Genomic DNA, 24,927 nt, shown 5'->3' with positions numbered 1-24,927 from the left:
AAAGTCAAATATAAATATCATTCTAGGATAGAAAAAAAGATCTCACATTGTATAAAAATTGTATTGTTATTATAATTTCTTAATTACATTTTAATTGCTAAATTTTAAAGGTTTGAATTTCTGTCACAAGAAATAATAATTTTTCAGTAGTAATAGACTTTAGATAGTAATTATAAATGCCCGCTCACTTTCAACTGATGTCTCTGAAGGAGTATATTATTTTTACCCTTCAAATTTTTTCCTAATTTTCTTTATATTCTATATAATGATTAGACTTGAAATTATTTATTTTTATAGCTTTTTTTTTTTTTTTTACTTTTAAGGCATTTATTTATTAAAACGTTATCTGCCAAGATTTCACATTAGCTTAAAATTCAAATCAGTCTTTACATTTCTCTACTGAAGACTCCACCTCAGTGTACGACATAAAAGCACCTTCTCCAGCAGTGAGTGTTACCAGCGTACACACAGTGAGCCCCACGGTCAGCTTCTCTGTTCCCCAGGTGACCCAACTAGATGCTAATACTGCTCTGCTACAGGGTAAAAGCTCCTAACTCAAACTCATTAGAAAAGGGATAAAACTTCTGCAAAGTGCATTTTAAGAAGAGGTACTGTTTGTTCGTGAAAAGAAACCAGTGAGTTTCTTTTAAAAGGGGGTATTTTACAGTTAAACACATGATTTGGAGTGAAGAATTCAGATGTTGCTCTGCTGGTCCAGGCTGTTAATACTCTTCTTGTTCCTCCCGTGGGCCCCCTTCATGAGGTATCACAAAGCCTTCATCTGTGGCATAGAGAATGTCCACGATCCTCTGCAATACAGGGTTGTTTCCCCCTTCATTCTCCTGGCAAATCAAATCAATGTTTCTTAGTTTTCCAAAGTAGAAATTTTTCTTTCTCCAAATCTTCGACGGTAAGTTTCAAAACATTGACCTGATGCATCAATTCAGCTGCTTCATCATCTCCGCTGCCCACACCAGGATTCTTTCCCACCACACCCGGGCCAGACTTATCAGTTCCTGTAGTTCTATGTGTTGCAATGGGCCTCTGTGGAGCTTCACTGCTAGAGCTGAGAGGTTTCTTTGGTTTGTTCAGAGCTGGAGCAACATGGGAGGGGCCACTGCAGTTTCTTGACCTTGTCTGGCAGCTACAGGGTCATAGTCTTTTCCATCATAATTTGCATTAAAAAACTTCTTGAACCACTGAACAAATTCAAAATTGTCCTGAAACTTTCCTTTTACTAATTTGTCCACAGGAATTATTTTGTCAACATCCATTGTCTTAACACCTGCTTGTAGTATTTTGAAGTTCTGGATGTATTCATGCTCTAGGTTAGCCTGGAATTTCATTTTCTTCAAGGCAATGGAGCCAGGGAACAGCATGTCCCTAAACTGACAATAGGCAGCCCCTGAGCATAACTGCTCAATCTTTGTCAGATTCAGCTGCAGAGACTCATTGATCCAGGCCAGCATGTCATGTCAACTTAGGTTATCACAGGTGACAGACATTGAGTATACGTTCACTGCCATCTTCAGCTCTCGGCGAGACCGCGTCCACTGCCTGTGCTCAGCTTCAGTTCGGCTTCCTCTCGTTCAAACCTCCCGACGATTTTTATAGCTTTTTCACTTTGTTGGTATTTTGAGGAAGTGAGATAAAAATTGTGCCTTTCAGCCTCCATAAGATGTAAAATATTCCTCAGACTGTTTGTTTTTGACTCATAACTTTAATTTTATATACATTTTAATGGTCCTATTGTTAAATGTCATGATTGGGAGTCTACTAAATATTTGTGTAAACAATAGAATTGTGATGAAATATGATTTTATTCTGTTATATATTATTATTTAGTTTTTATAGTCATTTCTTGATTCAAAACCTGTCATGATCTTTCTAAAATTATCTAGGCAAATTATTCTCTTACTATTCTTATTAAATGACTGCCTACTTACCTAAAATTATCTTAATTATTTTACATAAAATTGAGTTTTCAAATCAACATTTATTATGAAGGATTTATAGGTATATTAATAAATATAGATATTTAATTCAATTAATATTTTAAACACATGGATTTCACTAGAATATTTAAGTATATTTTAAAATACATATTCAGAAATTGACAATAAATTCAATTCATATGCAAATTAAATTACAAAAATGTAGTAATCAAAACAGTATGGTGCTTGCATAAAAAGAGGTATGTAGATCAATGGAACAGAATAGAAATCCCAGAAATAAATCCACAATTATATGGTCAATTAATCTTCAACAAAGGGTGCAAGAATACACAATGGGAAAAAAGGTAGGCTCTCCAGCAAATGGTGTGGGAAAACTGGACAACTACATGTAAAACAATGAAACTGGACCACTTTGTTATACCATACACAAAAATAAACACAAGATGGATTAAGGACTGAAATTTGAGACCTAAAACCATAAAAATCCCATAGGAGGGAACAAGTTGTAATTTCTCTGACAATGGCCATAGAAACAACTTCTAGATATGTTTCCTGAAGCAAAGGATATAAGAGCAAAAAAAAATTATTGGGACTATATCAAAGCAAAAAAACTTCTGCACAGCAAAGGAAACAACCAACAAAAAATAAAAGACAATCTACTGAATGGGAGAAGATATTTTCAAACGACATAACTGGAAAGAGTTAATATCCAAAATATATAAAGAACGTACACAAACTAAAAACCCCTGAATAATCCAATTTTAGAAATGGAAAGGAGACACAGACATTTCTCCAAAGAAGACATCCAGATGACCAACAAACACATGAAAAGATGCTCAACATCACTCATCATCAGGGAAAAGCAAATCAAATCCACCATGAGATATTACCTTACACTGTCAGAATAGCTAAAATAAAAAACACAAGAAACAACAAGTATTGGCAAGAATGAGAAGAAAAAGGAACCCTTGTGCACTATTGGTGGGAATCCAAACTGGTGTAGCCAATGTGGAAAATTGCATGGAGGTTCCTCAAAAAGTTAGAAATAGAACTACTGTATGATCTAGTAGTTGCACTCCTGGGTATTTACCCAATGATGAAAACACTAATTTGAAGGAATATATACATTCCATGTTTATTGCATTGTATTATTTACAATAGCCAAACTATGGAAGCAGCCCAAGGGTCCATTGACAGATGAATGAATAAACAAGATGTGGAATATATTTATAATGGTGTATTATTCAGCCATAAAAAGAATTAAGTTTTGCCATTTGCAATAACATGGATGGATCTAAAGAATATAATGCTAAGTGGAATAAGTCAGTTAAAGAAAGAAAAATAATTTCACTCATGTGGAATTTAAGGAATGAAACTAAATAAAGGAGGGAAAAGGGACAAACCAAAAAACGGACTCTTAACCATAGGGAACAAACTGATGGTTACCAGAGGAGAGGTGGGTGGAGGCATAAATGAAGTAGGTGAAGGGAATTAAGAGTACACTTACCTTGGGACACCTGGATGGCTCAGTGGTTGAGTGTCTGCCTTTGGTTTGGGCTGTGATCCTGGAGTCCTGGGATTGAGTCCCACATCAGGCTCTCCACAGGGAGTCTGCTTCTTCCTCTGCCTATGTCTGCCTCTCTCTCTGTCTCTCATGAATAAATGAATAAGATCTTTAAAAAAAAGAGTACATTTACCTTGATGAGCACAGAGTATTATATGGAAGTATTGACTCACTGTATCGTCCACCTGACACTAATATAACACTGTATGTTAACAACATTGGAATTAAAAAAATGGCAGCCAGAAAAGCTCAGACCCTCCTCTCAAAGTTTGAATTACATTCCTTTTTCAAATACTAACAAACAGACATAGATGCAATACGTACATATTATCATCATTATATTAATGATAATTTACACAGTCACCTGATTACTCACTGTACATTTTATTTAAATGTGCCAGAAATGAGATGGAAGCATATGGCTATATAGTTTTTCAAAGTCAAAATGTAAACATATGGATACTTCATTATGGATGTGGTTTGTGTGAGAAAGAAATAATAAAACTCAGTGGATACCAATCTATGAGCCCAAAGAAAGATAAATTATTCTTAAATATATGTATTTTTTTTATATTTAATGAAAATCAGCTTTTAGATTAACCAACCAACTCCTATACCCAAACGTTTTGGCTAATAGGATTTCTGTAATTGTCTGGAGCTTATTGGAGAATGAATAAAGGCAGCATACTGATGCTTCCTATAACTATGTACATATTAACAAACCTATCACTATAGTAAAAAGGAGATGCAAAGAAAGTATTGTTTGTTTTCTATCATCTCCTACCTATCCCCAGCCCCAAGAATATTTGAGTGTGCCAGAATATTTATTGATGTGCTTTTCTGAATATGCAATTTGTTTTGCCCCCCACGTTCCCATAAGGCCAATATTCCCAGGGAAGGTAATTACAAATGTTGTATAGTCTGTAATACAAGTTATATCAATCAAGTACTCCAGTTATTTTTTGCTCATATTCTAAGCCTTAGTTGAGAATGTTGCCATGTACTTGGTCAGGCAGGTCTGGGGACTTAAATATTATAGACCCTGACTGTCATCTTATAAAAAATAGTCAAGTTCATATCACACTGATAGGACCTTGAAATCTGTGAGGTCAAGACAAAGGCTGAAAATGTACCTGACCTCCGATATGACTTTACTAAAGTTTGCGATGACAGGCAGTAAATTGAATGCAGTGTTTCACTGAGTTGATTTGACAGCTCATAGCAAGCTGTAAAAGTTTGTAGAAACTCCAGTTTCTGTTATCTCAAATATATGATTACAGTGTAGAAATAGAGTCAAATCATCAAGATATTTTATATTAGAGATAGTATGTGTGCAGAAACACACACATGTATATACACAGAAATAAAACATCTTAATTGTGTGTTTACATTCTGCCTTAAAAAAATCAAATTATTGGGGGAAATTGTTGATCAAACAAAATTTTTATGGAAAGCTTTCATTCAAGTTAGTAGAAAGATGGTTAATATTTCTACTTTTTAGCTTATGAATGAAATATGTTAATTATTCAGAAAATATGTTTTGGCCATTTTATTTTATAAAAACCTTTTTTGAAAAAAAAACAAGAAAAAAAGAATGCCATTTGTTTTCTCCTTCTCATCTTCCTTTTTAAATTTTTTAAAATATTTTATTTATTTATTAATGAGAGACACACAGAGAGAGGCAGAGACACAGGCAGAGGTAGAAGCAGGCAGAGGGGGAGCCTGATGAAGGACTTGATCCTGGGACCCGGGATCATGGCCTGAGCCAAAGGCAGATGCTCAACCACTGAGACACCCAGGTGTCCCTCACTTTCCTTTTTAAAGGATCAATGTATATATATTATTGAGCTAAATAAAAACACAAGAACCTAAGTTTATTCTGAAGCACAGAGGTATGTTGGAAAGGATGTGGCCCAAAGAGGCACAAACTGATGGGCAAGTTTCAAGGCTGATGGAAGAGTATTTTTGCTGCCAACTCAATTCAGTTGAGTGGTTGACCATCAATGTCCTCTTAGGGCTTCGAGAAACTTTCTCAGATCTTCCTATCTTTGCAGACTTTTGTCTGATGAACTGCAGACACTTGGACCATTACTACTAGAAAGTATTCAACTCATTTATGCCGCGACATGGATAAATGGTGTTGAGGGGCAAAGGTTATTATTAAGTAATAAAATTGCAAAATAATAGAAACATCTTAATAACCGTCTTATATGTAGGCACTAACGTCTTCCCATTCTTTATCCCAGAGCCCACATGATATGTGGGAAGAAAACTAAAGCAAAACAAACAAACAAAACACTTCAAAAAGTGAAGAAGTAGAAGGTGTAAACTGTAAGATTAAGAAACTATTAATATACTCAACATTGCTTCGTGTATCAACAATTCAACCAAATCTCCCATCCATGGTTCCTTCTTTCTGCCTTCCATCCTTCTTTCTTTCCTTTCCTCCGGTTCCTTTTCTATACCTCTTTTCTTCCTCAAACATTTGTTGCAAATATAGTACCAGGAATTCAGAGAAGAACCTAGTTCTTTTGGCTTTAATTTTATTGTTTTTTTCACTTTTACCAAAGTATCCAATTTCATACTGCCCCAAGACATTGACTTCCACTGGGTCAATTCTAAGTTACATATGGATTTATATTTTATCAAGATAAATACCATGGTTAGAAATATACAGTTCTATCTTTTTCTAAATGCCTTTGAAGGATAGTTAGAGATTATGTGTAAGTATGCCTTCTTCACCTGGAAACTTTGTTACACTTCAGCTCATAAAAATACTTCTAGATATCAAGTAACTTGTAGATATTCTACTTGTAGAAACAAGTACATTCTCTCTACAGTAAAGATGGTCAATATGATGCTTGTTATTGTTCTTCTTCAATTATGAGCATCACTATAAGTACAGAGAATACCATACTCCACTTGCCTTAATCTTGTTAAAAGTGTTGGTCATATGGATATTTTTTAAAAAAATTAAATTTACATTCAATTTAATTGACATATACTGTGTTATTAGTTTCAGAGGTAGAATTCAGTGATTTATCGGTTGCATACAACACCCAGTGCTCATTACTTCAACTGCCCTCCTTAATGCCTATCACCCAATTTCCCCAAAATAGAAAACATAGACAAACTATCTATATAGAAAATTATAAGAACCATCAGCCAGATATGAGAAACCATGTATGGAGAATATTCTGGATAGAATTACTGATAGGATTCCAGTGGACACAGGCTTAGTGATTTATCTTTCACCTAAAACATGGAGTTATGTATCAAAAGTTCTTATTTTTATGGTGGTTGGTTTATGCTTCTTTAGTATTTCTAATATGCAAAATAAAAGAAAATAGGAAAAAATAGGGGCAGTTTATATTTTCCTTAACTTTGGGAAATTACTACTTTTAGGTCCATTTTGACCCTGAAGTACATTAGCATATATTCTATTTTAAAGGGAAAGGAAAATTCTTGAAAGACAGCTTCTTTAAAAAAAAAAAAAAAAAAAAGCAACATTCCATTATTTAACTTATGGAAACAATCAGTGCTATGCAAAAATATTTATATACAAAATTGTATCACAGAGTTATTTAGAATAGTAAGAAATTGAAAGAACCTAAGAGCTTGATAAGAGAGGATTGGTTTTAAATTAACATTCATATGAGGGCACTAAAAATATTTTTGCACAATGTGAAAAATAAATAGAAAAAGTTTGCAATATTATGTGTAAAAAAGAGGTTACTCATATGTATATCAAGAATGGCCCCAATTTCATTTTAAACTTACACAAAGTAAAAAAAATACTGTGGAAAATATGCGTATATTTTCACAATGGTTATTTCAAGGTGGTGAGATTACAAGTGAATTTTTTCCATTATCTATACGCTTTCCTGTGTATTCTAAACTGAGTAAAATAACTTGCATTACTTTTGTAATAAAAAGGTAAGATAATTTTTAAAGAGTAATACGTAAAACTGTGCTCTTAAAAGCTCCTTTTTTTAACTGCCACCATCCATTTCCACTGATGCAGGTGTTTTAGGACACTGAATTTTTCCATTTCCATGCGGTAGAAATATAATATACTGCCACAATCAGATTGCACTACTAATTTATCCTAATCCTATACTGTAGTTATTTATGAAGGAAAGCTTTACCATAACTGATAAAGAGAGAATTGGACAGGGAAAAAAGGGGAAACAAACTGGAGAGGAGGTCAGAGGAGAGGAAAAAAGATAGGTGAATGATAAAACAGTAGGATTTAATCTACTTAGAAACCACCTAGACTCCTCCATGTCCATGAGAAAACATTCCTCCTAAGGCAACAACTGCATCAACCACTAAAATATAATAAATAACTCTTCATGTTCTGTGAAGGATTTTTAAAATATTTCCTATTAGTGGGATGGGATTAATAATTAGATTCTTTGGGGAATTTTTCCTTCACTTATATTTTGTAAGTACAATATAAGATAGGGTCTCTAGAAATTAGAGTGACTCCTAGGATCCTTCCATAGCCCAGTCTATATGATTTGCCTCTGCTTATATCTACATTTAACACATAAACAGGGAGGGAAAATATCTTTTCAGCTATATTCCAGAAGCTTCATTCCATTAGGAAGGTTTGTTATATTTGGGTCTTAACTTTTCTCTGTCAGTGGAAACCAGGGTTTCTCTCATAATGGATTTTGCTTCTTCAGGCACATACTAGGCCAAGCCAGAATAAGTGAAGTAGGAATTTGTACCTAAAAGTAAATATTATTAGTACCTTAGGGAGAAATCTTCAATGTGCCAAAAACTGTGTTTGGCATATATTCCAAGCCTCCAGGTTCAGAGATCTGACTGCCTGTTGTCTCTGCTGGTACTTGTGCTATCAGGACTGATGGCAATCATCGCCTAGGACTTTTCTCCAAAATGGGCCTGGCTATAGGTCACTTTATGAAAAAAAAATATATAAATTCAGCATAGAGCCTACAAAAACTTTAATTATGAGAGTAAGTAAGAAAATGCTAAAAATGCTGAGGGGCTATAACTTTCACTTTAAAATAGATACTTTTTATAAATCAGAAAAGAAAGGGACACTTAGGTGGCTCAGTGGTTGAGCATCTGCCTTTGGCTCAGGTCAGGATCCCAGCGTCCAGGGATTGAGTCCCACATCAGGCTCCCTGTAGGGAGCCTGTTTTTCCCTCTGCCTGTGTCTCTGCCTCTGTGTGTCTCAAATGAATAAATAAATAAATAAATAAATAAATAAATAAATAAATAAATAAAATCTTTACAATAAGCAAATAAATCAGAAAAAAAAGACAAAAATATCTGCTGTATATTCTCTAAATCGAAAGATGTTGTTTCAATCAAATGAGAGCAGGTCAATAGAAGATGTGATGTAGGACAGTGAATATGGAGCACCTGAATTTAATTCTCAGTGGGAGATGTAAGTGGAAGACATACTGTTACATAAAATGAAGTCAACTGACACTGTGTATAGCTTTAGAAAAAAACAGACAGGAAGAGGAAGAAATAAGGCAAAAAAGAAAATGGGGCAGGGATCCCTGGGTGGCGCAGCGGTTTAGCACCTGCCTTTGGCCCAGGGCGCGATCCTGGAGACACGGGATTGAATCCCACGTCGGGCTCCCGGTGCATGGAGCCTGCTTCTCCCTCTGCCTGTGTCTCTGCCTCTCTCTCTCTCTCTGTGTGTGTGACTATCATAAATAAATAAAAATTAAAAAAAAAAAAAAAGAAAAAGAAAATGGGGCAGCCCGGGTGGCTCAGCGGTTTAGCACTGCCTTTAGCCCAGGGCCTGATCCTGGAGACCTGGGATTGAGTCCCACGTCGGGTTCCCTGCATGGACCCTGCTTCTCCCTTTGCCTGTGTCTCTGCCTCTCTCTCTCTCTCTCTCTCTCTCTGTCTCTCTCTCTCTCTTTCTCTCTCTTGCTCATGAGCAAATAAATAAAATATTAAAAAAAAAGAAAATGATAAAAGTATACTGGATATGGGTCACTAGATCGTGGAGATTTAGCCTATGTTGATTTTGGTCTCTAGAAGAAGAAATGAAAAAGGCAGAAGAAAGAGGAGGTGGTGGCCCCTATCAATAAAAAGAAAACAATTATGTGTCTCCCATATATAGTTGTTACATAAAGACAAAATAGAGAATTAGCATCAACATACATGGGAAATGAAGGCAAGTGTGACCACTATGGTGAAAAGTGAAGAAAATTTAATTTACATGAATGAAGAGGCATCGGTTAAATATTTCATCACAACAAAAACTAAATCATGCCAAAAACTGGGGTTATATGAGGGTAAACATATAAATAAATATTAAATGTGATTAAAAAAGCAAAAATGGAGATATAAATATCAGAAAGAGGCCAATTTTACAGTGTAAAAGAAACATTTGACATGGATACAAATTTAATTAACCTATATGGATCAAAAAATTGATAAAATATGCAAAGTCAGGGCTAATTAAGAATATGAAGCAAACCAGAAATAATATTGTATCAAAAATAGTTCTGAAATTTCCTTAGTACACAGACTTATATACTTATAAATACATCAAGGTAATCAAGACATATGTAGGGTAGTAGCAGTCTTCTTTGTTACCTTTTTAAAAATGTTCTTTCCCATCTCCTTTTCTTCCCCAACATTTTCCGTCCATTCCCCAGGTAAATAACATTAACACTGTATGTCTTCATCTTTTTCCTTATGCTCACAACACACTATTCATATAAACTAATAAATGCATGATACCCCATAGCAGAGACATTACATAAATGATTCAGTCATGCTACTTGATGGTTGTTTCTTTTACTTATCTTTTTCCTGTATGTACATTCTTGCAATACAAAAACTTAAGACATATGTCCCTGTGCCCTACTTTTATTATTCCTAAGATTCTCAGGAGTGGGATTGATGAGTACATTTTTTCAAGTGTTCAGTATACTCATCTGGACTGCTTTGCAAAAAAAGCTGTTTCAATTTAAATATCCATGAACCATTTTCCCCACCTGCAATAAGTGTTAATGCTCTTTTGAAATTTTTCCCAGTCTGATGGTTGTAGAGTAATAACACATTTTTATTTGCATTTTCCTAACTACCACTGAGTCTGAGTTTTCATATTATTTTGCCATTTGAATTTGCTCCTTTAAGATTTTATCTTCATTATTCTTGACAATAACTAAATTAAAACTATATTATAGATCTTAACCATTTGTCTGACCCCTATATTTCAATTTCTCCCCTAAATTTCTGGTAGATTTGTTGAGACTTCTTAAGTTTTTTACAAAAAAATTACTTCTTATTGTTAGATATTTGTGCTTTTTTGTAGTTTATTGTTTGTACTTTTTTCTAAGAAATTTTCTCTAAGTCTGCTTATCAGATCTCTTGGAACAATTGTTTTTAATTTTACAGTTAACTATTTAATTCATAATAAGCTTTATTTTCTTTATGGTGTAAGATAAATGGATTGCTTTATTGCTTTATTTCTATAGGCAGGGTTAGTCATTTGTGCCAGAACAATTTACACCACCTTTGCCATATAATAATAATAATAATAATAATAAATATATATTTATACATATATATGTGTATATATGTATATATATGTGTGTGTATATATATATATAAAACACTATAATATGTTAAACTAAGAGCCATCAATCTTTTTTCTGTAAAGGTCCATATGCTAAGTACTTTACTCCTGACATGCCAGGATATTCACAGCTATTCAATGTTGCTGTTGTATCATAAAAGGAGCCATAGACAATATACAAAAAAATGAGCATACTATGTTCCAAAAAAAACTGTACTTATGGATGCTAAAATTTAAATTTCACATAATTTTAATGTGCCATGAAATATTCTCATTTTGATATTTTTAAGTTATTTAAAAATGTGAAACGTGCATGGAAATAGGTGAAAGACAGGAACTGACTCATGACCATAGTTTGTCAACCTATGTGTTATATTAATATATTTCCCATTTCTATAGTAATGTCATATTGACTAGATCACAGTGGTTTTACAGTGTACTCTGACATCAAATAAGGCTATTCCTCCATAACTGTTTTTTTCTTTCTACTTTTTTTCATTATATTGAGAAATTTTGATAACATCTTTCCATTGTAGAATTAAATATTTATTAATTTGGGGTGAATTTACTTGTTGATGGCTTAACTTATCAAAGAACAGGGCATGCATTTCCATTTATTAGCCTTTACTTTATACCCATCAAAACATTATGGTTTAATCCTTCTGTGTTTATTCTCAAGTTTTCTTATGAAAGATTTCCAAGTTGTAACAGGAGTATTTCTTCCATTTATATATCTTTATAAATCTTATATAAATAATATAGATATGTATGAGAAAGTTGATTTTTGTATTATATTTTCATCATTCTTCCTAAATTCATCTCTTAATATTAGTACTTTTAAAAATTAAAAACGCAGAGGGCAGCCTGGGTGGCTCAGTGGTTTGGTGCCTGCCTTCAGCCTAGGGTGTGATCCTAGAGACCCCGGATCAAGTCCCATGTCAGGCTCCCTGCATGGAGCCTGCTTCTCCTCTGCCTGTGTCTCTGCCTCTCTCGCTCTCTTTCTCTCTCTCTCTGTGTCTCTGAATAAATAAATGAAACCTTTAAAAATAAAATTAAGAATGTAAATGTATTATCAGTATAAAGAAATATTTATATATTCCTTTCCAGTATTATAGCACTTATTTTATTTTCTTGTCTTATATTTAATAGAACCCCTGAACCAATATGTAAGAACACTATGGTATTAGGAATATCAGCTCTATTTTTTATTTGAATTAGCTTAGTGTTTCATTCTTTAGGATAATATTTTCTATGTATTTTTGTCCATTTGTTGTATTGTTTTGTGTTTTTTTTAAAGATTTTATTTATTTATTCTTTTTTTAAAGATTTTATTTATTTATTCATGAGACACACACACACACACAGAGAGAGAGAGAGAGAGAGGGAGGTAACACAGGCAGAGGGAGAAGCAGGCTCCATGCAGGGAGCCTGATGCGGGACTCCATCCCAGGACTCCAGTATCACGCCCTGGGCTGAAGGCCGGCTCTAAACCTCTGAGCCACCCAGGGATCCCCTGTTGTATTGTTTTAAGCATTTTTAGTCTATTTCAACTTTATAGAGGTTTTTATTAGAAGAATATTGAATTGTGTTTTTCCAGGTGCCTTTTTATTACGTATTTGGATTTTTTCCTTTGTTGTTTTAATGATTTGTTTTAACAATGTTGATATGTTCTCAGAAAGAAAATGTGAAATTTGGAAAGATGGCCTGTGGAGATATTGGAGCAATGAGAGAACAAAGATTGTTCTTTACCTCGGTATCCTTTGAATTAGCTAGTGTCCCTATTCCTCAAGGAGATGTGGGTTAGCCAAAGATTTGTGAACAGTCTGCAATGTCCTTTAAACAGGGAATATATCAGCATTTGCCATCCTTTAAACTAAGCACATCAGCAAGAGAGGGGCACAAACTAGGTAATGATGAGCTTCCCACTGTTGTATTATATCATGACCTTGGGCATACCAACAACACTTCCTACAGTTGATCAGCTTTTTGCTATAAGCCTCAGAAGCTGGACCTAAGACCTTGGGAACAAGTAAATGAAAAAATAAACAATAAGACACAATTTTAAAAATTAAAAGTTTCCTAAGTTCAAAGAGAAAAGAAGTATATCCAGAAGACATGACTTCTAGTAAAATGGAATTACTGACAGAATAGTTCAGACAATAACTTAAACAACAGCCATAACAACAAAATAGCAAGGACAACTAAAATTTATAAGACAAAAAAATTCTGTGAGAGAATATAAAACCTTATTTCCAACTAAAATATTTAGTAGCTGAAACATAAGGAAGATAGTTTTGAAATATAGCTAGATATGTGCAAAACAAATAGTAGAAATAAATCAAATGGGGGAGAAACACGGAAATCATAAACTTTGTGAAGAAAAGGCTAGAGACCTGGAAGATAGTCAGATGACCCTCCCATATAAATAGTAGGAAAGCAAGAAAACAAATTGAAAAAGAAGCCTTAGTAAATTAGATGTTGGGTGCTTGGCAAGCAATTAAAAGTTGTGAAGGAAAAAAAAAAAAAGTTGTGAAGGTAAGTGAGAATGAAGATGAGTAAGAGGATTAAAAGCCCCAGTACTTAACAGAACAATCTTTAAACACATAAATAAATAAAAAGGTAAGCACAGAAGAATATTCTTGAAACAGTAGAACTCTCTTCTATACAAACTGTTCAAAATAAGCCCATGTTAAGATATCATTGGGAGGATCTGAAAGAGCACAAATCCTCTTAGTCATACCGATGAAAATTAATTTCTAGTTCTTTAATTTGAAAAAGATATATGCACCTCTATGTTTATTGTAGTATTATTTACAATAGCCAAGATATAGAAGCAACCAAACTGTCCATTGATCGATGAACAAATAAGGAAAATATTCATATATATATATATATATATATAATGGAATTCATATGATGGAATTCATATATATATATATATATATATATATAAAATGGAATACTACACAGCCATGAAAAGCATGACATTGTGCTGACTGAGACAACATAGATGCTAAGTGAAATAAGTCAGATAAAGAAAATGTGATACACATATACACACACACAATGGAATATTACTCAGCCAATCAAAAAGAATGAAATCTTGCCATTCATAACCACATGGATAGAACTAGAGTGTATTATGCTAGGTGAAATAAGTCAGTCAGAGAAAGACAAACATATGACTTCACTCATATGTGGAATTTAAGAAACAAAACAGATGAACATAGGGGAAGGGAAGGAAAAATAAAGTAAGATGAAAACACAGAGAGAAAAACCATAAGAGACTCTTTTTTCTTTTTAAAGATCTTCTTTTATTTACTCATGAGAGACAGAGAGAGACAGAGAGAGAGGCAGAGACATAGGCAGAGGGAGAAACAGGCTCCCCACAAGGAGCCTGATGTGGGACTCAATCCCGGATCCCAGGATCAGGACCTGAACCGGAGGCAGACACTCAACTGCTGAGCCATCCAGGCATCCCCCATAAAAGACTCTTAACATAAGAAACAAAATGAGAGTTGCTGGAGGGTGGGTAGATGGAGGGATAGGGATTGGATAATTGGCATTAAGGAGGGCACTTGATGTGATGAGTACTAAGTGTTATATGCAACTGATGAATCAATAAATTCTACCTCTGAAACTAATAATACACTATATGTTAAATAAATTACATTTAAATTAAAAAACATAATCTTTAAAAATACACAAAAAGAGAAAGAAGTCGGACTGAGAAAGATAAATACCATATGATTCCACTCATAAGAGGAAACTAAACAACAACAACAAAAACAAGTAAACAAAAAGCAAAATCAAATCTATAAATGCAGAGAACAAACTGACAGTTGCCAGACAGACAGGAGTTGGGGACTGGGCAGAATGGATAAGGGGAGAGAGAGAAATAGACTTCCAGTTATTAAATGAATAAGTCATAGGGGAAAAAGGCACAGCATAAGAAATACAGTCAATGATACTGTATAGCAATGTAACAGGACAGATGGTAGCTACACTTGTGGTAAACAGTAGCATAATGTATAAACCTGTCTATGTATAAACTTGTCAAATCACTAAGTTGTACACCTGAAAGTAGTGCAACATTGTGTTTCAACTATAGTCAACAACAACAACAAAAAAGGCAATTGCCAGTTCTTTAGTGAGGTGGAATTGGGCATTGATATTAGATATCTTTTTTTATTAAGTTGTATTATTTTCTTGAATATAAGAATAGAAAACACTACTACAATTACTACATTTTTATTAAGAACCACAAAAATGGATATTTTGTTTATCTCAATTTGATTCTTAATCCAGCTTCAGTCCTCCATGCCTTGTTTAAAATCTTTGATTCCATATCTAGAGCCTTTGGGCAAATGCTGCTCACTTTCTACACCCAAAGTTAGGTTCCCAAACCCTAGCCTGTCTGAAAAGCTATGTGTCCCCATTTGTTGAAAAATAAAAATAAGATGATGATGCTTAAAATTAAAAATTGATGGTAATATTTAAATACACAAACAAACAAAACCCAGCTCTTGGGAATAAACATAATAGTCATGAAGAAAGAAATAATAAAATTCTATATTATTATGTAAAGCATTAAAAAATAAATCTACATAACAGAATTTATGGGATGAAACCAAAGCTCTATACAGAAGGAAATGCTCTTAAAATTTTACATTATTAAAGTAAAAGAAGAAAATATTTTAAGTAATTATAGGGTTTTTTTCTTTAGTAAATCAAAAATAATTATTGGGAAAATTGAAACTATATTTTAAGAAAAAATTAAGAAAAATTAGAATATTAGAATGCAGAACAATAGTAAATTTGTCAGTTTTTTTAAGTCAACTAACCTCCTATAGTTTATTTAAAAATGTTATGCAATTAGGAAAGAACAAAACAGATGAAACTTTTCATGAAAAAGCAAATATCATGCGCAATTTGATGTTAATTAGTACACATTTCTTTTTTTAGTACATATTTCTTATTGTAAAATGAAATGACAAAGTAAGAAATGAAATTCTAAAGCACTATTCTAATCAAAGCTTCTAAGTTCCGATGGTTTTATTGATAAGTTATGCTAAATTTCTAATAAGCAGGTGGTCTGTGTGGTATATAAACTATTCATCACCAAACAAGGTAGATCCCAAACTTTGGCAGAGTTTTCAAATACAATGAACAAATTTAATTTTGGAAGTCTTGTAAAAATAAAATAAAAAAAAAAGACAAACAACAAAAAAAGCTTAGTAGAAAATACAGTTGAATGGTATACAAATAATACCTCTGCTGGACTACATAGTGGTCTAGGAAAACCCATAAAAGAACTCTGTTACTATAAAGCATTATAACAGAAATGTCCCAATAACATGGTCAGATCACTGATTACTTACTGTAAGGAACATCATGAAAGTATGCTGAGCATTTTAAATAGATTCAGTTATTTCTCAGAACAATTCTATGAAGTAAATAAGATTATGCCCATTTTACAGAAAAAGAAGCTTAGAGACTGGATGAAAACCTTCCTTTATTCAATGTGTAAATGACTTCAGGCTCCCCTGCAGCCCCACCCCAGAGTTTACACTTGCAAAGCATGTGCCATACTATCTCCTGGCCAGTATCACAAATATATTGATCAAATGTGTACTCTTCCACAATAAAGATGCAAACGTAGAAACATACGAACAACAGATTATGTAAAAATTTATCTATTTGGCAAACAAATGACCAATCAGAACGAATAAAAAAAATGCTTCAGATACCCAGGTAAAACTCAGGAACATCAAAAAAGGTATGTGTAATTACTGTATTTGTTTAGTTATTTTTTAATACTCTCACAACCTCAATAATATGATTATTTGAGAGTAAGAAATTTAGGCCTGTCATTCCATACAAGGTCCAAGAAAGAAGTAGTCCCATGAAACAGCTTGGCCTGGCAGGAAGGTCAGACTAAAGTGGTTTTTCCTGAGTTTCCCAAGTCATCTTGTGCCATTAAAATGTTCTACAACCCGGATCCCTGGTGGCTCAGCAGTTTAGCCCCTGCCTTCAGTTCAGGGCATCCCGCGTTGGGCTCCTTGCGTGGAGCCTGCTTCTTCCTCTGCCTCTCTCTCTCTGTGTGTGTGTGTCTCTCATGAATGAATAAATAAAATCTTTAAAAAAATGTTCTACAACCTGAAAGTTTTTCAGGATATTATTGACGCTTCAATGTTGTAAGTCATTTTATATCTATTATTTCACTTGATCTGAACATAACTCATGGACTGATTGCTAATCTTATATTCATTTTGGTGGATTAGAGAACTGAAAATTTAGCTTTCCCAAAGTTAAATGGTATGAAGTAGGTCCACTAGTGCTACCACCTAGTCTCTACGTGCCAACCCCTACCAAGTGCTTTCTTCCCATGTCTAATTTCTCCAACTTTCTGAAGGGATCTCTCTCAGAACTCAGGTCTCCAGAATCCCATCCTTCACCCATGTTTTTCTAATACTTTTGTATTTTTTCCTTCCTTCCTCTTCTCTTTTTCTCTCTTTCCTTTCCTCCTTTTGTCCCTCCCTTCTTTCCTTCCTTTATTACTTTGAAAGGAGGAAGTCAACATGCAATTATTTTTATTATTTGTATCACTTCTTTCTTTGGTTAGAACTTGGCATATATATTCTCATTGCAGCTATACAAAAAATTAATTTGAAGAGTAACAACAGCAATAATACATTCATAATAATATAAATGATACATTCAATAATAATTCAAACAATACATTCAATACTAATAAAAGCTAATGCCTATTTAGTGCTAACTACATGTTCACAGACTCTGTGAGCATGCTAACACAAGCTCTTGAGGATAGGCTTTGTGTGTCCAGTCCTAAATCCTTTTGCCTAGGGCAATACTTGCCACACAGTGGACACACGGTAAGATATTTAAGGAAATGAACAATGGTACTATGCTAAGAATGTTACACAGAATATTTTACTTAATTCTTAAAATAACTATATAAGGTATTAATCTAGGTTCCATGACTTGCCCAAAGTCACAGTCCTTCTAAGAGGCAGGAATGGGATTTAAACTTTTGTCTTAGTGCATAAGTTTAACTTCTAAGCAAGTTTGTCCCTTGTGTGCCCTTGTGTGAGTGTGTGCACGTGTGTTTGTGTATATTGATTGATTGAGAACATGAGCAAGGGGAGAGGGAGAGAGAGAGAATCTCAAGCAAGGTCCATGCTCAGCACAGAGCCTGATACTGGGCTTAATGTCACAACCTTGAGATCATGACCTGAGTCAAAATCAAAAGTCAGATACTTAACCAACTGAGCCACCCAGACACCCTTATCTCCTGTGTATTTAAAGTTTGCATTAGCAAGTGACTTTTGTGTTTTAAAATACAGCACTAGGGGATCCCTGGGTGGCGCAGTGGTTTGGCGCCTGCCTTTGGCCCGGGGCGCGATCCTGGAGACCTGGGATCGAATCCCACATCAGGCTCCCGGTGCATGGAGCCTGCTTCTCCCTCTGCCTGTGTCTCTGCCTCTCTCTCTCTCTCTCTCTCTCTCTGTGACTATCATAAATAAATAAAAAAATAAAAATAAAAAAAAATAAAATAAAATAAAATACAGCACTATGTGACTGCCTTTGTTGGTGGACACCCAATTTATCTCTATCTGTCCACTGTAGCCATGTTTGCTAATCCGGATAGCTATTTTGAGTTGACATTGGCTACCAGCCTTCTGGCTTGTCTTGCTCAGGGGAGCCTTTCAACAGAACTGCAGGGAAAAAAAGAAAGATAACAGTGGACAGACTCATTCTATCTACCCGAGTCTTTGTGACTGTGTCCTTACATGCCATTAAGGTACCCCCTCTGCTTCCTCAGATCTAGTGTATTTCCTGGATTTTGCTACCTGGGAGACTACCCTGCAGCCTGAGGTTTCCACTGGCACCTGACCATTTGCCTAAATCTGGCTCTAGTATCTTCCTGGTTCTCCTTGTCTTCTCTGATTCAGCACTTCTACAAACCTGACTTTTGCCTTTGAGAAGGAGCCATCTCTTCCTTTATTCTAACTCTTCTTTTGTCCATGCAACCTGCTGCTACATGCATTTGCATGTGATAGTCACATTTCCAGGTCCCAAATGAAGCCATTTACTCTGGTCATTAGCATTGCCACTGCTAAAAATCTTCCACAATAGTTTCTCCATAGGTGGAAGAATATTTGGGGGAATGCAGCTGGTCATTAAGATGCAAACCCAATCTCACAGCAAGGTGAATGGGAATTATATATATTAAATGTATTTCCACTGGGCTTTCAGTGGCCATGGCCATTTTTCTCTGTATCTGTCTGTCATTTTGTGTCATCTCACCACCTTCCCTCAGGGCCAAAATCTCTGTCCCTTCCTCTCTCAGCAATGGGAGGTTGCTCTGCTGAGAGTTGACCTCATAGATCCAAGACTTGCAGATATGCAGTAAAACAGAGGCATGCAGATTGTTGATCAACTTACTGGATATCAGGAAAATTACCTTGGAAATGCCCACTTTTCCTAATGCTTTGTTTGCTTGTTGTACATGACAGGCATTTCCACTGTGAAACCACAGTACGAAGAGCAGATGGTGGAACACTGCTCTTGGTCATGAGGGATAGTTTCCTAACAAAAGCGGTTTTATTCTCCCTTGTATTTCTCTTACATATTGCAGGCATTTTCTCCCTTATTCTTCCCTTTTATTCTTTCTTGGACAGCATATATGGCCTTGGCCACAGCCTTGTGGCATTTTGCTCATTGATCACCATTAGCTCAGAACTAATAATAAATCTCTTTTCATTTCCCCCACTGGGATGCATTAGGGTTATGGCTTTGGAAAGTAAGTCATACCAGCTGGGTTATCTGTGCTGTCTATGCCTCTGGTGGCAGGGTGTCATCATGAGAATGCATTTATGAATCCCAGAATTGTTATCCAGTTTTTGTTTTATATTTTTTTATCTTTCTTTTTCAACACAGACTGTGCCTTATAGTACCGTGGAGCAGGTGTGTCACTCTGGATAGCAGTGATTATGGGGAAGGAAGCATCAGCCACAACCTTTGAGGTTGAACTAGCTAGAATAGAATTTGGTTTCATGGAGCATGTTTCATGTTTAAAATTCCTCAAAGAGCTTTAAATATAATGAGTTCAGCAGTGATAGTCCAGGAACCTTGAAAGCAAATAAAATAGCCTCCCCATGTTTTGTTTTGCTTGTAACTGATGATTTTAAAAGTATCTTTATTATATCATTACTTTAAAAAGAGAAATGATCTTCTGAGGCACTCTAGTTCTCTGCTTTCTGGCAAGTACTAAAGAATTTATTAATGCTCCCAACAGAATATGGTGATTAAGATCATATCCATTTAAGAACGTGGTCCTCTGACTTCTAAAAAAGCCCATGTGAGCTATAATCCAAACAATAGGAGCCAGCACCCCTAAACCTTCACCATGGAAAGCCATTCAGCATTTGCAGGATGGCTGGTGCTCTTAGTTCTTAACCTTATTTCTAATTTATTTGCAACACAGAGGCAGCAACAGTGATCACCTGTATGGTTTTAAGTAATCATAGCTAAAAGAGATTTTGGTTATCATCTAACCCATTGAAAATCTTAGGGTTTAAGTGAAATTGAAATCCAAATACTTCTGCCTGTTTCATAAAACTGTATGCTTCAGCCCTCTCCCCCCAGGCTGACCACCCCTTTCTCCATTTCCTTTCTCTCCTCCCCTATCTCCACTGCTTGGTACTATTCTCCACATTTTAGCAAATGGGGAGAATGACTGACCTCTGGTAAGGGTTTGGGGAGACAGAGGGGCATATTCTGGAGAGCTTAGCAAAGGAGGGGTGTATTCCAGGGCAACTGGAAGCAACTTCTCATTCTGTGGGGCCCAGGAGGGGCGCTGCTGACCCCCACCCCCACCCCCAGGCCGGGGGCCTACCTCACTTTCAAGCCAGCTAGTCGCCGCCTCTGTGGCTTGCCACTCACAGAGGCGGAGGAGGGGGTAAAGGGGTGGGGGGGGGGACGTGGGGGGGATCAGTGTGAGAGCTTGCAGTACCCGGCCCAAAGGCAAGATTTCTTTTTCTTTTATGCCTCCTTGCTCTTCAGCCCTGGGGTTGAAATGAACAGAAGATTCTTTTAAATCAGAAAAATAACCTTTAGTAAAATAATAATAATCAAATAAGGTGTTTAGTTGTTTTGAGGCTGAAACACTAGAGAATTTGGTTTTAAGTTTTTACTTTCTGTTTATTATGTGTATTATATGGGCATGACCTAATGCACTATGCTACTTTTATATATTTTGTACCATAACAATAGCAGCATGTACAAGAAACCGGGGAAATACTTTTAAATCCCAGGTTTAGTCAGTTCTTGGGTTTAGGCAGTGCTCGATATAGTTGAGACCTCATAATAAAGAATATCCATGGTGTCCTAATAGTTGACCTGAGAGAAAGAAGAGATGGTCCTGATCTTCTAAAATGACCTATTACGGGCGATTTCTATTCAACTTTTCAATATCTGGAAAATGTTTTAATTTCAGGTTTGCCTTTTTAGTGATGTTTTTCTTGGACAAATAATGAAATTAGTTTGCATTAGATGAGTAAACATCAAAGGACCACAGAGGCGGCCCCAACTTGGCATTGCGTTTTTGTTGCAGATGAAACCCATATGCATAATAAGAGTTGATGCTATACAAATCAATGAGGATTATATATTAAGAACATGTCTGGGGAAAGCACATTTTTAGAATAAGGAAATGGGGAAAAGGAAAGAGAAAAGCTAGAGAGCAAGTTGTCAGCAGTTCCTTGATCTAGCTGGAAAGAATTCATGGAGGGAGAAAAGAAACGGAAGTTTTCATCTATCTGACTGCTCTTCTCTTCCATCATTGAATAATAAAGTCAAGGCCTACACAAACATGACTTTGGATAAGATTGGAAACCAGAGGATCTAAGAATCTTTTCATTGCCAAGTTTTGCTGCTGTCAGCAGCCTGTGATGTGAGCTGTAGTTCAGCAGTTGGATATCCGGTGGCATTTGTTCCTAAGAGGAATGGCAGCCACCAAACATCTCGTAATTAAAATGCAGAGGCTGGGAAAGTTGTAAAGCCTGCTGGAGTAGGCTGGGACAGGTGAAGAAAAACAAAGAGGAAGCTAGAATTAGAGAAATGGATACAACAGAATGCCAGCTTGGTTTTGCCTACTCTGTGACTGAGAGTGTCTGAGTTTGCAAAATGAAAAGATCGAGAGATATCCCAGAATTTCTCATTTCCAGTCCTACATGTGAATTGAGCTATTCACTCATTTATAATGGTTCCTATAACTGCCTTCCCTCCTCTATTTTCTGTAAGATTGCACTACAAACACCTGTCATACCAATTAAATTTAAAAAGAAAAAAAAAAAAAAAACTAATGAATGTCTCCACCTTCCTCCCGGGGTCCCAAGCCAGAAAACTTGAAAATCATTATTAAGCACTTCCTATTCCTCCCTAAATGCTTCCATAACATTCAATTGATCCAGCCAGCCAAGATATAAGATATCTAAGATCAGTCGGAAACTTTTATGAGGGAGGCAAATAATTAAAGATCAGAATTCATGTTACACACACACACACACACACACACACACGAGCCTGGCTCTCTTATGTTCCTGTCATAGATCCCAATTCTCCCCATTTTTCCGTTAATCAATATTTCTTAAAAATTGAGTTCTGACAAATTGAGGTTTTCCTGTAGTGACCATAAGAATTTTCTCAATCTTTTTTGTGGAGGTTATCCAACACAGAATATTTTTTATTTTATTTCCTATCCACTAACCATGGACTATATGAAATTTCATCCCATTAAATTTCATCTCTGGAAAATGAACATCTTGATGAAAGAAGCTGATTCTGGCAAAATTCATACATACACAGCAGAACCTGATGCGACCGAAAGATTCAGTACATCCCACTCAATATGCCTCCTTGGCAGGAATTACAGGCTATCTGCATTTCACAGCCAAAATGGGCCTAGCTTTGCCAATTGGGGACAGGCCATGAAGTAATAGGAAGAGAACTGGGAAAGGAGACAAGAGAACCGGGTTCTAATCTAGCTCTGCTTGCTAGAATTTCTGAACAAGTAACTGAATTTCTCACCAGCAAAATAGAATTAATTATAACTACTTTACCTATTTCATTCAATATATTTAATCTACAGTGAATTACTTCATAAAGTCATATAATTCTTACTATTAATATAAGCAATAAGTCTACAAATTTGCCACAGTATTAAAATCTACGTTAAAAATTATTTTTCTCTGTTCAGCAAACCATGAACCTAATAAATATGGAGAGAAAGAACTTTCAGTGAGTGTCCTTGATGTTTGACAAAATGCGAAAAAGGGAAACCGAATAGATTAGTTTTAAAATACTATGTGCTGACACAGAGATGAGATTCGAAATCTATTTTCCACTTTTTAGCTAAAAGTGCTTTACCTTCCAGAAATGGTTTTGGCCAAGACTTTAAAAACTTCCCAAACAGTAATTACTACAGTAAAAATAAGTAGGTGACAAGGAAAATAAGTAGAAGGGATTCAGATTTTTTTTTCCTATTTAGCAGATGAGGAAATGATGGTGCAAGGCTTATTGTTGGGGAACTATAATAATAAATTGTAACCTAAAATTTAAGATTGATCTTTGGATCTTTAAGAAAATGAATAAAAGTGCGTTGTACATAAAATATGCAGAAGTAACTCTGACAAGTACTTAACTCTGCCAAGTACTGTGCTAAATACAAAGGAGTATAAAATGTTGTTAGCTGGATACTTATGATGATTAAAGCTGAGATAGGGAGGGACAACCTATGCACTTAAAAAGTTAATTAGTAATGGAAAATAGCAAGTTCAGTAGACCTAAAAATGAAATGGAAGTGGAAGAGATCTTATCTCTAGCATAAGTTTTGATACACATTTGTATTAAATATTTTGTACAAGTTGTGTGAACTTGGATTAATCTATACACCTCTTCCTATCATCTAATTCCGAGTCTGTGATTCTAAATGGTCAATTCTATAATGCGACAGTGATATTGCTCTTTTGTTTTGGAACAAATTGTGGTGAAGTTAGGAAAAACTTCCAGAACAATATCCCAGAAAAACTTCTAACAACATCTAAACTGCTTTTTTTTTTTATTTTAATGGCTTCTTAAGTAATAAGTTTAATTAATGTAAACAGAGAGGAGTTGGACAAAAGTTCTTGAGATGAGAAATGTCATGAAAAATGCACACTCTTTTAGATGATTCTAGAAAGAAAGAGCCAATGGACCAATGCAGATGTTCAAAGAAAATAACATAATAAGGAAGTTCACAAGTTAAATTGGGACCAGAAGTTAGAGGTTTTTTTTATAGCCAACTAAAGAGTTTGGACTTTCTGTTGTACACAATGGGAAGGCTATAATATTTACTGAATACAAATGTCTGCCTGATGGATCTACTGATTCACATAACTTCTAACAAGCAAGTATATGCAAACTGCTTCCAAATGCTGGTCTTCAATGTAGTCTTCCTCCTCAAGCAAAAATCCCAGATCTCTGGTTGCAGTTGCTTTCTGATAATTAACTCAAGCATCTTGATATCAACAAATCCTAGATTTAGGTGTTTTTAATCAAAATGTAGAAGTAAAAAAAAAAAAAAAAATGTAGAAGTAAAGCGAGTTTGCCATGAAGTCCATGACATTTGTGTTTGGCCTTGAAGGGCAAGAACGTAAGTGGATGGATGGAAATAGAGAAAAGAGATATCTTCATGGAGGGAACAGCAAAAACAAAGAAATGGAAACATGAATTTTCTGAGCTGCTATGTTGTAATTATGAGC

The 24,927-nt window shown here is 35.2% G+C and overlaps 1 pseudogene; it reads right to left on the bottom strand.

Moving 5' to 3' along the window:
- Nucleotides 1–688: 688 nt before the first annotated feature.
- On the bottom strand, nt 689–1,526 carry LOC144315161 (microtubule-associated protein RP/EB family member 1 pseudogene; annotated as a pseudogene).
- Between the last annotated feature and the right edge of the window lie 23,401 nt (nt 1,527–24,927).

Source organism: Canis aureus, chromosome 6, assembly GCF_053574225.1.
Source record: "Canis aureus isolate CA01 chromosome 6, VMU_Caureus_v.1.0, whole genome shotgun sequence".
Taxonomy (NCBI): domain Eukaryota; kingdom Metazoa; phylum Chordata; class Mammalia; order Carnivora; family Canidae; genus Canis; species Canis aureus.
Note: the sequence above shows the minus strand (reverse complement) of the source record. Positions and strands in the feature narration are given on the sequence as shown.